This window comes from Orycteropus afer, unplaced genomic scaffold, assembly GCF_000298275.1.
Source record: "Orycteropus afer afer isolate SDZICR_OR568_19922 unplaced genomic scaffold, OryAfe1.0 scaffold00004, whole genome shotgun sequence".
NCBI lineage: Eukaryota > Metazoa > Chordata > Mammalia > Tubulidentata > Orycteropodidae > Orycteropus > Orycteropus afer.
In genome coordinates this window covers 29,367,410-29,383,012 of record NW_006921591.1, presented here as the reverse complement: position 1 = coordinate 29,383,012, position 15,603 = coordinate 29,367,410, and the positions used below count along the sequence as shown (strand labels likewise).

At 35.8% G+C, this 15,603-nt stretch overlaps 1 pseudogene; it reads right to left on the bottom strand.

Moving 5' to 3' along the window:
• Nucleotides 1–8,567: 8,567 nt before the first annotated feature.
• Nucleotides 8,568–9,045, bottom strand: LOC103194549 (annotated as a pseudogene).
• Between the last annotated feature and the right edge of the window lie 6,558 nt (nt 9,046–15,603).

Here is a 15,603-nt window from a genome sequence, read left to right as displayed (position 1 = left end):
TAGGGTGCCCAAGACCATGTATTGGGTTGCCAGACAATATTTCTACAAGTGTATTTGTATGTGCTTTAAGAATGTCCAGGTATATAATAGAGGTGACAAGCAACAAGTTTGTGGTGACTTTTTCACCACAACTACTTAGCTGGAGAGAGCAAGCAGTTGGACATGGGCATGGGATCATGATCACAGAGGATATCAAGCTGAACTGGCATAACATTCTTGACAAAAACTTTGCTCCACATCTTACTTTGGCGAGTAACAACTGGAATCTTAAAAGCTTGCAAGTGGCCATCTAGATGCAACAATGGGTTTCTCCTAGTCCAGAGCAAAGAATGGGAAAAAAAAAAAATAAATAACATAGAAATATGGAAACAATTAGTCCAAGGGAATGATGGACCATGTGATCCTCAGTCTATATGACCATGAGCTGAGAAGAACTAGATGGTGCCCAGCTACCAGACACTAAGAGGGGGATTGGTGTAGGAGATCCTGGATAGAGTGGGAGAACAATGTGAAAAAAAAACTCAAAATCATGGGGAAAAAAAAAAAAAAAAAAGACCAGGTTTGCTGGTCTGATAGAGCCTGGTGGGACTCCTGAGACTATGGCCCCTAGCTATCCTTCAGGTCTGGAATTGAACTCACACTCCTGCAGCTTCCAGTCAAATAATGGGTATATGGGCTGAATATTTACATCAGGTAGATACACTACTTGAAGCTGCAAATCATGGGAGAACAGAAGGGCTGTGTATGCACAGGGAGACAGGTTGGGGGGTGGGAAAACAGCTGTTACATTGTGGGGAATTTCAGTCAACCACATAAGACAAAATGTGTATGAACTGCTGTATGGAAAATGAATTTCCTCTGTAACTTTTCACCCAAGGCACAATAAAAATAAATAATAATAATAAGAATAACCTATACTCCACAAGTAGCCAGTGTGGGAGTTCAGCCAGTTGCTGAGTATGTCTATTCCAATTATGTGTCTGGAACTGGGGAAAACTATATAGAATGAGTTTTGGGACCCACTGGACCCACTGTGAGGTGCACCTGAGCTAAAACTCCATCAATAACTTGACTTCCATATGCTTCCACTCTGACTGGTTGGCCACAGTGATGTTTTGAATCTCCTAGAATTAGTCTTAATTCAGAGCCAGTGTTTGGTAAACCCTGAGATGTCTGATTATTTCCTTAGCACCAATAAACAGTAACTCTTGTAACAAGCCATGGATATCTTTACAGAAGCCTGGGAGAGAGATTAACAGTACAATTTTTTGTCAGTGTAATGGTGTCCTTACTCAAGGCTCCCAGCCTCCCCTTCTTTCAAGGGGTTGTAGATCTGTAAATTGGCTCAAGTCTGGGAATTGATTGAGGGACCATGACTCTGCATTCTGGCAATTCAATTTGAATACTGTTCACTTGACCTAGAAATCTGCTGCTTGTACAGATCAAGCAAATATTTAGTAGATTTCCCATCTATTTCACTCATGGGAACACCATGCCAGAGTAACCAACACCGTAAGTTCACATGAGTCAGACTCTTCTGATTACTGCTTTCATTCTGCTATCCATTACAGTAACCAAGCTTACTGTGTCTTTGTTGACTAAATGCATCCACTTGTTCCCTATCACCACAGGGTCCAATCAGCCCCATTGTATTTAAGAGTCTTAACTAAATTAGGGCAGTTTCCACTGTCAAATATGGCTTACATAAAATAGATGTCACAAAAGTCTTCAAGGGTGCGGGGCTCCCTTCACTAACTTGTTCCTCACCATTGTGATAAAATTTGTCTCCTCTGAGCACTCCATGTGTGAGTCTATTGATCTAATCTGATAAATCCACTCTAACATGTCAATTTCATTAAGCCTTTTGATACCTTCTTCCTCAGTATACCACGGCAGATGTGGTAATTCAACTTCATTTAGTGTAGGCTGATGTTTAATTCTTACTTTAGTAAACCTACCAAATCAAAAATTAGATCCTTTCCTATTCTCTGGGCAGCTGGCTAACAGGCAATATAGGTTAACAAGTCTTCAGATCTGCAGGCAATGTGACAGGCTGCTGACTCAAATAAAAAGAACTGGAAATAAGATGATTATGAGCCAGATGCAAGATTCAGGTCAAGCAAAAAACTAAAGAGCTTTGCCAGGATATCCATATGCATTGGAAGCAGGACACATCCATGTGAAAATGCCTCCAAATAATTGGATGCTTATAGTAGATATCATTATGAAGGGGATTACATTATTTTAGACCTCATCATGAGAAATTACTATATCATAACAGCTAAACCACTGAGAATCATGGACCAGACAAGTTGACATACAACCTTAACTATTCCAGCTTTCAAGAAAGAACAGTTAACATAACTATTACGCAACTGTACACACTAACCACTAATAAATAAACTGAATAAATTAAAAATTGTTAACAATTTTGCACACTGAAATTGAACAAATATGTAATACAGATGTATTGAAAATTACTTATTATTAGAATCCATAATTTGGAAACAAATGATGAGGACCAGTAGTTTGAAAACAGGGACTTAGTGATAGAAACAATTCTGAAGATCTCATGAGAGAATTTTGCAAGATCAATGATGTATTCATACAAATTATGGATAACATTGAGAAGAACAAGAATTCCAGAAGACTTAATTGTCGTCATGAGAAACCTGTACATAGACCAGGAGCCTGTCATTTGAACAGAACAAGGGAACAGTGCATGGTTTAAAATCAGGAAGGGGGTATGTCAGGGTTGTATCCTATCACCATATTTATTTAATCTGTATGGTAAGAAAATAATCCAAGAATCTGGACTATATGAAGAAGAAGGTGACATCACTATTGAAGGAAAACTCATTAACAGCCTGGGATACATATACAGACACAACATTGTTTGCTCAAAGTGAAGATGAAATGAAGCACTTACTGATAAATATTAAAGATCACAGTCTTCAGTACGGATTACACCTCAACATAAAGAAAAGGAAAATCATCACAACTGGACCAATTAGCAATACCATGATAAATGGAGAAAAGTGTGAAGTTGTCAAAGATTTCATGGCACTTGGTTCCACAATCAGCACCAATGGAAGCAGCAGTCAAAAAATAATACAACATATCACACTGAGCAAATTTGCTGTAAAAGACCTCTTTAAAGTGCTGAAGAGTGAAGACGTCTCTTTGAATACTTAGGTATACCTAACCCAAGCCATGATATTTTCAATCATTTCATATGCATGTGAAAACTGGATAATGAATAAGGAACATTGAAGAAGAATTGATGCTTTTGAGTAGCAGTGTTGGAGTTGAATACTGAAAGTAACATGGACTGCCAGAACTAATAAATTTGTCCTGGAAGAAGTACAGTTGGAATCTTCCTTGGAAGTGAGAATGGCCAGACTCCTTCTCACCAACTTTGGTCATGTTGTCAGAAGGGACCATTCCTTGGAGAAGGATATCTTGCTTGGCAAAGTAGAGGGTCAGCAAAAATGGGATGAGATGAACTGATGCAGAGGCTGCAATGATGGGTTTAAGCATGGCAATTATTGGAAGGATGACACAGGACCAGGTAGTGTTTCATTCTTTTGTATACAGGGTCACTGTAAGTCATAATCAAATTGATGACATTTACCAATAACAAAAACATGCTTCATAATTGACTTGACAGCAGACAGCAATGACTAATGAGATTGAGCATCTTTTCATGTATTTATTGCACATGTCTCTTCTTTGGTGAGAGTTTTATTCAAATTCTTTGACTTTTTTATTGTACTGTTTGTCTTTTTGTTTTTAACTTGTAATATATTTTAAATATATTTCTGTATATTATGAATTTGTATTCATCAAGAAATGGAAGATATAACCTTCCATTTCCCTGGGAGAAAAATTTTTGAATACCTCGCTTTTTTTTTTTTTTTTTTCAGTAGTTTGAGAAAAAAATGTTTAATTCATCCATCCATTTTTGTATGTGGTGAATACTTATAATGTGGTTGCTACTATATTACAAACTATGATATATTAATGGGAAATATAAAGAGTTAATAAATCCTGTTCTTCAGTGGGTTGGCATATTGGGAAGGCATTTTGATACTAACCAGAAGGTCAGTGGTTCAAACCCCCCAGGTGTTCTATGAACGGAAGACAGGGCAAAGTACTTTTCGAGTCACATCTGACTCATAGCGACTTCTCCTTGGGTTTCCAAGGCGGTATCACTACAGAAGTATATTGTCCAGCCTTCCTTCCAAGGAGTGGCTGGTGGTTTTCAACCATCAGCCTTATGGTTAACAGTCAAATTCCTTAGGCACTACACTACCAGGGCTGCTCTCTAAAAATTTACTGCCTTGGAAATGTGTTTGAATCAACTCAATAGCAGTGAGTTTGGTTTTGGTTTGGTGGGTTCTATAGTATCTTATAGTGGTTTTGTTTACCAAATGCAACAATCTGATATCAATCAAGTACAAAATTAGATTAAAGTTGCTTTTTGGTAAAATCCTGATGGGGTTCCCATAAATTTGCATTTTATGAATGAATGAAATAGAAAAAATAATGAGATTGTCAACAGCATTATGAAGATGTATTTTGAAGTGTAAGAAGGCTAAACTAAATTATGAGTGTACCTATTTTTAATACAAAATTACTAAAATTTTTAATTTCCTCTTTTGATAATAATACATAATAAATAAGAATATGGGAGCTCTGGTAGTATAGTGACTAAGGCACTTGACTGCTAACCAGAAGGCTGGTGGTTCAAACCCACCAGCCACTCCTCGGAAGGAAGATGGGGCAATCTACTTCCCTAGTGATACTGCCTTGGAAACCCAAGGAGGGGTCACTATGAGTTGGGTCCAACTCGATAGTACATAACAACAACAACAAATAAGAATATAATTACCTTCCTTTGGCAAAGTTTGCCAAATTTGAATGCAAATTTGTCAGTTTCACACATAAGACATGACACAGAGATGATCTCAGTGGACTGACTTCTTTCTGGCACATTCTTTAGGTTACTATTATTGACAAAAATTTAGTATCACATAAGTATCTTGACTAAAATACAAACAAAATTATTCACACTGCTTCTTTCAATTTCCTTTATTAGGAACAAATTGCTAGAGATTACTAATGTCAAAGACTATAGAGTTTGGGGCAATCATTGCTCAAGTCAAAATAGTTGATTCCTACAGAAATCTTGTGAAAATGTCAAGTTTGGGCAGTGATCTTCAGTGTTTTGGAGCCACACCTGCAATTAGTGTCACAGTATCATCATCATCATCATCATCATCACTACCACCAGCAGCAGCATCAAAATCATCCTATTTGTTGATTACATTCTATGGGTCATTAATTACGTTAAAGTAAATTTACATGATTTTTCTCAATTAATCTTCATTATACTATTATAAGATTTCTAAATAATAACTATCAGCACTCACAGATGAGGATTGTAGGCCTAGAGGATTTATTTACTTATCTAAGATGGTACAGTGCCTAAGGCATTTGACTGCTAACCAAAAAGTTAGTGGTTCAAATCCACCAGACACTCCTCAGAAGGAAGACTGGGCAATGTACTTCCATACAGATACCACCTTGGAAACCCAAGGAGAGGTCACTATGAGTCAGAACCCACTAGCTGGCAGTGAGCATTTTTTTTTTTTTTTTAGTTTAATATCACTTAGTAAATATATGTGAAAAGACTCCAGAAGACTAACTCCATATACTGTTCTATTAACTGTGGTTTAGAGGAAGTATAGCTGCCCTCGTTTGAATAGATTTTTACTCTATCTATTGTGACATTGAAGTAAAATTGTGCTCATGAAGCAGTCAAATATAGATTAATGGAAAATATACAAATGACTATAATGTATAAAAATAGGTGCTTGGCATGTCTGCCACTAAGGACCTCTTTAAAGTGTTAAAAAAGAAAGATGTCACTTTGAAGACTAAGATGTACCTGAGCCAACCCATAATATTTTCAGTAGCCTCATATGCATATGAAAGCTGAACAATGAATAAAGAAGATTGATGAATTACTGCATTTGAATTATGATAAGAAGAATAGTGAACATACCATCTTCTGCAGAAAGAAGAAATAAATTTGTCTTGGAGAGAGGTCAGTCAGAATGCTCCTTACAAGTGAGTATAGTGAGACTTCATTTCACTTATTTCGGATATGTTATCAGAAGAGATCAGTAACAGGAAAGGACATCAGACTTGGTAAAACAGAAGGTCAGTAAAACAGAGGAATAGTCTCAATGAGATGGACTGAAACATTGACTGCAACATTAGGCTCAAAAATAGCAATGATTGTGAAGATGGCACGGAACTGGACCATGTTTCATTCTGTTATACAGTGTCATTTTGAGTCAGAACTGGCTTGTCAGCACCTAACAACAAAAAATAACCTCACTGATTATATTTACTCAAAGATAAATAGCTGAAGTTTAGGTTGTAAAGGAAAAAGTATATTGACACCGAGAGAAAGGAGAGAGAGAATTGTCCAAATACTAGTACAAGACTTTGCCTCTTGAACTTGGATTACACAGTACTCTTTTCTTCCATCTTCAATATAAAGTCTTCTTGCTTGCAGTGTCTTCTCAGTGTCAAGAGATTCACTTGGGCCCCAAAAGAAGAGAAGAGAAACATTTATGTTATATTCTTACTTTACTAAATCATGAGGCCAAGGGAATATTTGTATAGGTCATAGCATACATATTTGATAAGAGAAACATGATGTGATTACACTTCTATGAAACTGAACGTTTCACAGTGCCTATGAGTACAAGTGGGTTATTCATGTTAATTTAGGTTTTATTAGGAAATACAAATCTTATATTAAATTCAGTTAAATGTATTAAAATATATTTTTCTGTGATATTCATACACTAAAAATGTGGAGGGACAAGGCTCTAAGACATAGCAAAAGTGTCCAGAGGGCAAGGGAAACCCTAACAAGAGTTTGGAAACTGAGTCCTGTTTGTGTGTGAAATAATTGGTAATACCCTATAGAGTCCTTGGAAGTTCTTGGAAATAAAAATCAACAACATCAACAACAGCGGCAACAACACAAAAATGTGAAAACAATTTTTGTTGTAGCTTGTTTCATTATGTACATGTTAGGATGTCAATTACTTTTTCATTTTAACAGCTATGGCCTTTTATTTATTTATTTATTTCTTTATTTTGATACAGCCTGCAGCATTTTCTCTTTTTTTTTTACAAACTTTTAATTTCTAATCCTTAATCCTTTAATTCTAATCTCAAGATATATCTGATCCATGACAACAGTGATTTTTCTATAAACATGAGCTTTTGAAAACAGTTGTTGTTGTTGTTGTTATGTGCCATTGAGTCGGCCCCGACTCACAGAGTCCATTCTGAAATGTGAATCTGAATGCTCAAATTCTTTCCAAGATGCCTTGAAGTCTTTGGAAGATTACTGCTCTATTAAAGTAATTTTTTGTTTTTCAATGATATATTTTTCTGTAATAGTAACACTATTTATATAAGACAGACAGAAAGAAACTATAAATGTATTTATTGAAAAAAATATATGGGTTTTAATATTATATCATTGCCATGATTTGGATAGACTGTATTATATTCTTCATAAATTATCTTCAAGATGACATGAAACAATTTAAAAATTCTTGAAAACAAAAGAACAAGATGGAAAATCACTAGACCCTTTTAGAATCTTTTTGTAAAACAGACACTATCCACCACCTGATGCCTGATATCTTTAAAATAGTTAATTTTATAGAGGAATATATTTTGTCTAAGAATCTTTACATGACCTCTCTAGTCGTACTCACAATAAAGCCAGACCATGGCTGGGTTGTTTTTGTGAAACATTATATACCAGAAATTTATTTGCCCAAAGTTTTAGTGCTAATATATTTCAATGCAAAATTCCAGTTCCTTTCTCTTTCCACCTTAGTGCTTGTTGGAAAACATCACACAGCCTCTGAGCTTTATCAGTACATATATTACCATCATTAGCACTTCTTGTTGAGTTGATTCCAAATCATGGCAATACCATGTATGTAATTGTAGAACTGTGCTCTACAAGGTTTTCAGTGGCTAATTTTTCTGATGCAGATCACCAACTCTTTCTTCTAAGGCACTGCTTGGTGGACTTTCACCATCAAACTTTTACTTAGCAGCTGAGCATGTTAACCCTCTGAATCACCCAAGGACTCCAGTAAATATATTCTTCTTTTTAGGTTGTTAGGCTCTATCAGTTTGGTTCAGACTCTTGGTGACAATAGAAGAAAACACTGCCTAGTCCTGCACTGTCTTTACAATTGTTTTTATGTGTTTCTGTTGTTGTTATGTGCCATCAAGGCAGACCTGACTCAGCAACCCCTCAGTTTCTGAGGTGGTATCACTACGGAAGTAGATTGCCCAACCTTCCTTCCAAGGAGTGGCTGGTGGTTATGAACCGCCACCCTTCTGGTTAACAGTCAGGTGCCTTAGGCACTACCCTACCAGAGCTCCTATTTGTTGTTATGGTTAGGTTTTTTTTTTTTTTTCCCTTCATTCCAGACATTGTTATTTTATACCTGCTATGCCATGAATTTATATGGAACAGGTTCCAACAGTTCAGGTTCCTTTCCATTGGTTTTCACCAAGTGTGCCTCTCTGGGTGGAGCACTCTGACACTTCAGTTGAAACCAGGAAACTTTGCCTTTGTCTTCCTTCTTTTTGTGATTGTTTTCCTTCACATGTTTCAGAATGCTATCTTGGCTTTTAGAGTGCGTAATACACTCAACATGCTCATTCATTCCTTGTTAAGAATCTTACCCTTAACTTGTTTGTTCACAACAATGTCAACAGAATGCTGTATAACGTTGTAGATTCTTCCAGATTTGCTATGATAACATTTGTGGGGCATTCCTTTTGAAGTGTCTTTTCCTTGATGTCTACAATATCACCTCTCTCGTGGATTTGCATATATGGGTCCAAAGGAGAAATTCTATGTGTTCTATAAGGCCTAGAAAGCAGGTAGTGGGTGTCTATCCTCTTTCCATTTGTGTTCTTCATTTTGGCAATTACTGCAAGATGGCAGTTCTGGCTGAAAGGCACATTGTTACAGCCTCTCTGTCAATTCATCTCATTGAAAATCTTCCTTTTTTTTTTTTTTTTTGCTTACCAAGGAAAATTTCCTTCTCCAGGCAATGGTCTCTCCTGATACCATGTCCAAAGGGTATAAGAAAATGTCTTCACATCCTACCTACTAAGAAGCATTCTACTTGTTTCTTTCTTCGAAGACAGATCTGTTCATTCTTTTGGCAGTTCATAGCATATTTAATTTTTTATTTTTCTCCTGCCAACATCATAATTCAAATGCATCAATTATTCTTTGGCATTCCTTATATAGTGTCCAGCTTTCTCATGTATGTGAGCAGATTGAAAATACCATGATCATGCACACTGTAATCCTCAAAATGACATAAATGTTTTTAAACACCTCAACAAAGATTTTAAAGTCAATTTGTTCATGCAGTAAATAATATCATTTATTCATTTTTGTTTCCAGGGACTTTGATTGTGGATCCAAGAAAAAGGCATTTTTGACCACTTCAATCTTTTCTTCTTTTATATTGATGTTGCTTATTTGTCTTTATGTTGAGGTGTAATCCATATTGAAGATTGTAATCTTTGCTTTTGGCCAGTAAGTACTTCAACTCCTCTTCTCTTTCAGGAAACAGTGTTGTGATACCTTCATATCAGAGATTGTTAATAAGTTTTCTTCCAGTGCTGGTGACACATTCATCTTCATATAGTCCAGCTACACAGATTATTTGCTCAGCATAAAGATTGAGTAAGTGTGTTGAAATGATACAATCCTGGCATACAACTTTCCTGATTTTAAGCCATGTAATATCCTCTTGTTCTCTTTGAATGACTAGTTCTTGGTCTATGTACAGGTTTCTCCTTAACACAATTAAGTGTTCTGGAATTGCCATTCTTCTAAATGTTATGCATAATTTGTTATGATCCACACTGTCGAATGCTTCTGCATAGTCAAAAAACACAGGTATACGTTATTCTGGTGTTCTCTGCTTTCAACCATCATCAATGAGACATCAACAATGATATCTATCCCTCATTCCGGTCCTCTTCTGAATCCAGCCTGAATGTCTGACATTTCTTTGTTTATGTATTGCTGCAAACATTTTTAAATTATTTTCAGCAAAAAAAATATACTTATATTTGATATTATGGATATTATTCAATAATTTCTGCATTTGGTTGTATCACATCTCTTTGAAATAGACAAAAATGTGGATTTCCTCCTGTTGGTTTTCCAAGTAGGTGTCTTTCAAATTTCTTGACCTTGATGAGTGAGCAATTCCAACAATGCATACATTTGTTGAAAAATATCAACAGGTATTCTGTCACTTCTTGGAGGCTTGTTTTTCACTAACGCCTTCAGTTCAAATTAGACCTCTTTCTCCAATACCTTTGGCTCTTGATATGCTACCTCTTGGAATGGTTGGACATCAACTAACTCTCTTTGGTAGAGTGACTGTATAGTCTTTCATATTTTTCGATGCTTCAGATTATTTAATATCTTGCCTATAGATTCTTTTACTATTGAAATTCTAGACTTAGATTATTTTTTCAGTTCTTCGAGCTAGAGAAATGTTGGTCATGTTGTTGCCTTTTGATTTTTAGCTTTAGGTCTTTGCACGTTTCTTTATAATTCTTTATTTTCTCTCCTCAAGCTTCCCTTTGAAGTTCTGTTCAGCTTTTTTTTTTACCTCATCATTTCTTCCATTCACTTTCTCTATTTAGGTTCAAGGGCAGGTTTCAGAAACTCCTCTGACATCCATTTTGTTGTTTTATGTCTTTTTAATGAGATTTTGCTTTCTTCATGTATAGGATCCTTAATATCATCCCACGACTCATCTGGTGTTTGGTCAATACATCAAATATATTTTTGAGATGGTTTCTAAATTCAGGTGTGATATACACTATGTCACTTGTTGCCTCTCATTGTTTTGTTTTAATTTTCTTCATCTTCGATTTGAACTTGCATATCAGTAATTGATCTTTTGTTCCAGAGGAGGACACTGGACTTGTTCTCACTGATTAAACTGAGCTTCTCCATTGTCTCATTCCACAGATGCAGTCAGTTTGATTGATGTGTATTTATTTAATCTGGCTAGGTCCACCTGTACAGTCACCATTGATGTTGATGAAAAATGTATTTCTGTTGAATAGATTGTTTGTCTTGAAAACTCTATCATGAAATCTATAACCAAGGCCATATTTTCCCAACATTGATCCTTTGTCTTTATTTCCAACTTTCACATTATAATCACCAATAATTATAAATGTATCTCTATTATAAGCTTGACAAATTTCAGACTACAGAAGTTGGTAAAAATCTTCAGCTACTTCATCTTCAGCAATAGTGGTCAGTGCATAAATTAGAATAAAAATCATCCTTGTTTCACACCAAAAACAAAACAACACAAAACAAAAAAACTGCCATCAGTCAATTTTGACTCATAATGATACTATAACACACAGTAGAACTAAGCTGTAGTGTTTCCAAGGCCATAAATCTTTATGGAAGCAGACTGCCTCATCTTTCTCCCTTGAATCACCTGGTAGGCTCAAACAATCAACCTTTTTATTAGAAGCCAAATGGTATCTTCCTTGTAGGAGTATGGATATTATACCATTACTGACAGGACTATACATCAAGATATATACTTAAATGTTCTTTTGACAATAAATACCATGACATATCTATTCAATTTGTCTTTCCTAGCATAGCAGTCTGTATATTTGTCTGAATCAAATGGCCAATATCAGTCTATTACTGATCACTAATGCTGAGGATATTAATCATTATGTGTTCTGTATCACTTTTAATGATTTCCAATTTTCTTAGATTCATATTTTTACATTCCAAGCTCCTAATTTCAATGGATATTTGTAGCTATTTATTTTCATTTTGGGTGGTGCCAAATCAGAAAATGAAGGTCTTCAAAGCTTTTCTCCAACCATGTTATTAAAGTCAACTTTACTTTGAAGAGTTAACTGTTCCCTAGTTTTACTTGGAATGACTTCCAATCCGAGGGGCTCATAGTTTGGCACTATATCACACAATACTCCACTGCTATCTATGAGGTTTTCACTGGCCAAGTTTTTTGGACAAAAATTGTCAGGTCCTCATTCGTAGTGTGTCTTAGTCTGGAAGCTACCCTGAATCTTGTTCATCATGGATGATTGTACTGACATTTGAAATACCAGTGGTGTAGTTCCCAGCATTGCAGCAACAAACTGACACTCAAGAGGTGGTTATCTAACTGACAAAGCAGTAAAATAATTCTCTTAGAAAGAAAATCTGTTAATGTTGAAGAGTATGGTACAGAGAATGCAAAGGATTTTCCTGAAGTACATTTTTTATTCTTTACAGATTATTCCAAAATAGCCCTAATTCAAAACAATCTCTTCATTAATCAGACAAGGAGGAAACACTTTCCAATTTATTTAAAATATAAGCACACACACACACACACACACATATATACATATACCACTTAAAATTGCTCTAAAAAATGCAAAAGTGGAAGACGCTCAACAAGATGAATTGAAACAGTTGCTGCAACAATGAGCTCAAACTTGGCAATGGTAGTGAGGATGGCACAATACTGGTCAGTGTTTTGTTCTGTTGTACATTGAGTCACCATGAGTCAGAACCAACTCAATGGCACCTAACAAGTTACATGAGCTTTCAAATACTAGTATTTGAAACTCTTGGTAATTTCTTCTGCCCTATATGGAGTGATGGACTCAGATTTTTCTTCCTTTACATCCTGTGGGAAAAGCTGTTTGTTGATGTTTGTTCTTAGAAGTTTTTATTGTGATTTGGGTGCAAGATTACAGTTGAAAGAGCAAATTGTTTTTCCATTAATAAAACAATATTGTTTCCATTCCCAATTTATTCCAACATTCCTTTACTACATATAAATATGTGCTTTTTTAGACTTTTCCTTTGAATTGGTTATAAAATCTGTTTGGTCCCCTTATTAACAAGCTAAATAAAATAAAATATTTAATATATAATTATATATATATATATAATGCACAGCTCTTGAGTCAGATCCAACTCATAGAGACCCCTCCTTGGATTTCTGAGGCAGTATAACTACAAAAGTAGATTGCTTAACCTTCCTTCTGAGAAGTGGCTGGTGGGTTTGTACTGCCAGCCTTCTAATATGCCTTAGTCATATGCCTTAGGGACTATGCCACCAGAGCTACTTTGCATTAAATGATCACTCTTTATTCTTGAAATACTGACACAGAATAAGTTCACCAAGATGTTGTTGTTGTTGTTATTGTTGTTGATAGGTGCTGTCAAATTGGCTCCAAGCCATAGTGACCCTATGTATAACAGAAAAGAACACTGCCCAGTCCTGCACCAGCCTCACAATCCTTGCTATACCTGGGTCCATCTTTATGGTCAGATTTGTTAGTTCTTTTGACAGTCCATGGCACTTTCAGTGTTCTTTACCAACACCACAACTCAAAAAGCATCAACTCTCCTTCAGTCTTCCTTATTCATAGTCCAGTTCTGACATGCATATGAAACAATTGAAAATACCATGCCTTGGGTTAGGTGAACCTTAGTCTTCAGAGAGACATCTTTGCTCTTCAGCACTCCAAAAAGGTCTGTTGCAGCAGATTTGCCCAGTGCAATATTGCTACTTCCAATGGTGTTGATTGTGGAACCAAGTAATGTGAAATCTTTGACAAGTTCAATCTTTTCTCCATTTTTATTGATGCTGCTTTTGGTCTAGTTACGAGGATTTTTGTTTCCCTTATGTGGAGATGTAATCCATACAAGACTGTCTATAAGCTTCGTCAGTAAGTGCTTCAAGTCATCCTCATTTTCAGCAAACAAAGTTGTATATTCTGCAAATTGCAGGTTTTTAATGAGCCTTGCTCCAATCCAGATGCCATGTTCTTCTTCATGTAGTCCAGCTTCTTGGAATATTAGTGCAGGATACAGATTAAATAAGTATGGTGAAAAGATACAACCCTGATGCATTACCTCCTTGTTCTGTTTGAACAACAGGCTCCTGGTCTATGTACAGGTTCCTCATGAGCACAATTAAGTGTTCTGGAATTCCCATTCTTCTCCATGTTATCCATAATTTGTTATGATCCACACAATCAAATGCTTTTGCATAGTCAATAAAACACAAGTAAACATTTTTTTTTCTGGTATTCTTTGCTTTCAGCCAAGATCTGCATGACATCAACAATGATATCCCTTATTCCACATCCTTTTCTGAGTCCAGCTTGCATTTCTGCACATTCTCTATCAATATACTGCTGCAACAGTGTTTCGAATTATTTTCAGCAAGATTTTACTTGCATGTTATATATTCTCATTCTGTGGGATCACCTTTCTTTGGAATGGGTAAAAATATGGCTCTCTCTGAGTCAGTTGGCCAAATTTCCTAACTTCTTGGCATAGACAAATGAGTGCCTCCAGTGAGTGCCCTTTTATTGAAATATTTTAATGGGTATTCCACCAATTCCTGGGCCTTTTTCTTCACCAATTCCTTTTAGTGCAGCTTCAAGTTCTTCCTTCAATACTATTGGATGTTGATCATACCCCACTTCCTGAAATGGATGAATATTGACCAATACTCTTTGGTACAGTGACTCTATGTATTCCTTCCATCTTCTTTTGATGTTTCCTGCATCAATATATTGCCTATAGAATCTTTCAATATTGCAACTTGAAGCTTGATATTTTTCCTTCAGTTCTTTATGCTTGAGAAATGCTGAGGGTATTCTTCCCTTTGGGTTTTCTAACACCATTTATTGGCATATTTCATTTTAATAATTGACTTTGCCTTTTTGAGATGCTCTTTGAAATCTTTTGTTCAGCTTCTTTATCTTGTCATTGCTTCCATTTTCTTTAGTTACTCTCCTTTCATGGGCAAGTTTCCGAGTATCTTCTGACATCCATTTTGGTTTTTTTCTTCCTTTCCTGACTTTTTAATGACCTTTTGGTTTCTTCATGTATGACATTCTTGATGTCATCCCACAATTCCTTTGGTTTTTGGTCATTGGTGTCCAGTGCATCAAATCTATTCTTTAGATGTTTTCTAATTTCAGGAGCGATATAATCAAAATCATATATTGGCTCTTGTAGACTTGTTTTAATTGTCTTCAGCTTCATCTTGAACTTTCATGTGAGCAGTTGATGGTCTGTTCCACAGTCAGTTCCTGGTCTTGTTTTGACTGACAATACTGAGCTTCTCCATCACCTCTCTCTTCAAATGTAGTCAGTCTTATTCCTGTGTATTCCACCTTGTGAAATCCAAGAGTATAGACACTGTTTATGTTGTTGTAAAAAAGGTGTTTTCAATGAATAAGTTGTTAGTGTTGCAAAATTCTAGCAGGTGATCTCAAGAATTATTACTGTCACCAAGGCCATATTTTCCAACTATCAAGTAATATTCTTCTTTTTTTCCGACTTTTGCATTCCAGTCACCAGTGATAATCAACACATCTTGATTGCATGTTTGGTCAATTTCAGACTGCAGAATTTGGAAAAATTTT